Genomic DNA, 3,593 nt, shown 5'->3' on the forward strand with positions numbered 1-3,593 from the left:
CAATCTGCCTTATTCTATGACCCACAGGTAAATTTTGTAAGCATTGACTCACGGCTTTCAAGATGATTTGCATCCATGTTCCCAGCTCATGGTCAATTTACATTTGTCTCGAAATAAACTGTTTTCTTATTTAGTCAGAATTGGATTTGTTTGTTTTATGTGTGTGAGGAGCTTGTCTGCATGCATGTGTGTGTGCCACATGTGTGCCTGGTGCCTTCAGAAGTCAGAAGAGGGCAATGGATGCCCTGGAATCACCGATGGCTGTGGGGCATCATGTAGGTGCTGGAAATAAAACCCTGATCCTCTGCAAGAACAGAATGTGCTCTTTACTCCTAAGCCATGGCTGCAGCTCCAGAGTCTGTATTTTTACATTGGCAATACAAGCCCATTGTATTCAGTTATGGAATCACCAGGGGAACTTCGGCAAAGAAGATGCCTAGACCCCAGGCCATTGTGACCAAACCGGAACCTGTGGGTGAAACTCACAGAATCTGTGACTCTAAAAACACACAGGCTGAATCTGAGACACTGAAGGTGTGAACCACAAATTCTAGACATTTCTGAAAGAGAGGCTCTGCTGTGCCTGGAGGCTAAAAAGATAACTTGCCTCTACTGCCCTTTCAGGGTTCTGTTCCCAGCACCTGTGGTCAGAATCTCACAACCCAAAACTCCAGCTCTAGGGCATTTGATGCCCTCTTCTGGCTTTCAAGAGCACTTTTATACATATGTGTGCTCACATACACACACACATGCACACACACACACACATACATGCACACACACACACATGTTGTACAATTAAATCAGCATGAGCTCCTCTTCCCAGGTCACCCACCCAAGTAACCCCAGCTTCTGAGAGAAACAGCACCTCTGAGGTCTCTAAATGTCCAACAAGTCTTCTTCAGAGACCCAAGTATCTTTTCTTATTTCCCAACTGCCTGTGCAGTTCGGACTGCCATTCTCATTTCACAGATGGTCTCTTGAATTCTGCAGGAGACAGAATAATGACTCTCCCTCACAGGTGCCCATCTCCTAATCTCCAGAATCTGGTGGTTTTGAAATTGATAGAATCCCTCTATAGAGCATTTTATATAAAAATTCTTCAGTCCAGTAACTCTACATCTGCAAATCCATCTCAGGGAAAAAAATAAACATACACACAAATATAAAACTCCTCACAGGCAAAAGTATTTACCACAAACAATTATTTGTGTCAGAAAAGCAAAATAAATTTTAAAAAACTAGGCAAGGGCCAAGGTAAAATTGGTTACATCTTGTCAATAGAACAGCATGTAGTCAATAAAAATGTATCTCATAATTTATACTAACATGGAATATAAATTATCATCTACTCTCTGATGAATAAGCAGGATTTCAGGTCTCATAACTATGTAAAAACTGTTTTTAAGAAATTGGGAGGGCTGGAGAGTTTGCTCAGTAGTTAAGAGTGTGTGTTGCTCTTGCAGAGGACTGGAGTTTGGTTCATACACCCACATCAGGTGACCCACAACTACCTGTTGCTCCAGCTCCAGGGAATCCAATGCCCTCTTCTGGCTACCACAAGCACCTGCACTCATGTGCACATACCCACATACCTTTACATATACACAACCCATCATTAAAAATAAAAGTCATGCGTACATACCTCCATACACATAATTTTTAAAAATATTTTTTAAAGAAAACAGAAGGAAATTGACTACCTTTCGGAAGTATATCCATGAGTTGTACTTTTCTTTGTGTGTGTGAGAGAGAGATAGAGACAGAGAAAGAAAAAGAGAATGTGTGTGTGCACATGTATGTATGGTATACATACCACATGTAGGAGGAACATAGGTCACCAATGCATGTGTGCATGAAAGCAAAGGTTGAGATCAGGTGACATCCTCAATTGCTCTTCACCTTTTTTCTTTGAGCAGTCTTTCACTTGAACCCAGAACTCACCATCAGCTAGTCTAGCTACCCAGCTTACCCTGGGGATTCCCTGTCTGCACCCCCAGAGTACTGAAATTAATGCAGCCTGCCATGTCTGCTGAGCATTTACATGGGGTTTAGGATCTGAACTCAGGTCCTCATGTTTACAGGCAAATGCTGACGCATTTAACCATCTCACCAGCCTGTACTCTTCTACAGTCTACTTATTTGGTTGTGTTTTACTGAGTTAAGTTAAAATTAACTGGTTTTATTAAATCAGCACCATGGCAGACCCACCCTTAGGCCCCCCTCGAGTTGCCTATCTCCTATTCCCCAGAACCTAAGAACTTTGAACAGCAAACAAGATTTTGTAGGTGAGATTGATGCCAAGTAATCACAGAGTCCTTATGGTGAATGTCTTGATGGAAACAGAGATTAGAATTGTGGGAACACCAGACCTTGAGCAGAGACCCACTTCCCCTTCTGCCTGGGAGTAGGCAGCTGTAAGACAATGTTTACTAAAAACAATACAATGCCTGGGGGCATTAAGTTCCTGGAAAAGGCCTGCCCTCAGAAACCACCCTGAGCTCGACCTTGTCCAGAGACTAACCGCCTCTTCTGCCACGCTCAGATCAGTTTCTGGGGTCAGAGCAGAACCAGCCAGGGTAGAGGAGAGAGCAGAAGCTTCTCTGGTGGGAGCCTTTCTTAGGAAGTTTTCTTGAACCTTTTTGGAGCCTGCTTAAAGTTTTCTTTACATCGTTGAACGAGTCTCTGTGTTGTCAATCCCCGACACCCTCCGCACGTTCTCGGACACAGGCCGCGCAGCAGACGCGACAATTGGAGGTCCTACCGAGATCGTGAAAGTGAGGTAAGTGGACGGGGTTAAGAAACTATGGGGAATAGTTCCGGGAAGCTAGAATCATTGCAGTATCAACTAAAAAAGTTACTTAAAGAACATGGGACTGCAGTCAAGTCTAAAACCCTAGAAGGCTTTCTAAAATCGATCGAACGAGCCAGTCCATGGTTCATTACTGGGGGAAACTTAAATATTCCAGATTGGGAGGAGGTTCGCCGTGATCTTCACAGACTTCTACGAAAAGAGGGATCTGAGTCCTTGCCCCCTACGACATTCTCCTTATGGAGATTAGTGAGGGGAGCACTTTTGACAGATAAGGTTCGTCACCGCCAGGTAGTTCAGGACACAAAAGAGGCTTTTTTAGAATTACAAGAGACTGAGACTCAAGCCTCCTTGAGTTCAGGGGCAGAGAGTGATGATGAAGAGACCGTGACTGAAACTAGAGGCTCCATTGTTAGTGAGGATGAGGAGGAGTCTCTTAGTAACAACAAAAAAACGGGTAGAGATCTCCGGGCGCGACCCAAACAGAAGAACTCCGGTCAGAATCGGTTATATCCTTCTCTATCAGACCTAGAAAATGGAAGTAGCTCAGACTCAGACTCGTCACAGTCTGAAAAGGAACGGTTACTTGCTGAGATCGCGGCCCTTAAAAAAGAACTAAAAAAGATTCGATTTAAGGAAAGACAGGACAGGGAGAGAAACCCTTCCCCATACTCTGAAAAAAGGGACTCCTATGAGATAACTCAGTCCTTCTCGGACCTGGAGGGAAGACCCAGAGGAGGGGTCCAATGCTGCCCGGTGGTGGCCCCAGTAATGGAAGTTC

This window comes from Mesocricetus auratus, unplaced genomic scaffold, assembly GCF_017639785.1.
Source record: "Mesocricetus auratus isolate SY011 unplaced genomic scaffold, BCM_Maur_2.0 Super-Scaffold_4256, whole genome shotgun sequence".
Classification (NCBI taxonomy): domain Eukaryota; kingdom Metazoa; phylum Chordata; class Mammalia; order Rodentia; family Cricetidae; genus Mesocricetus; species Mesocricetus auratus.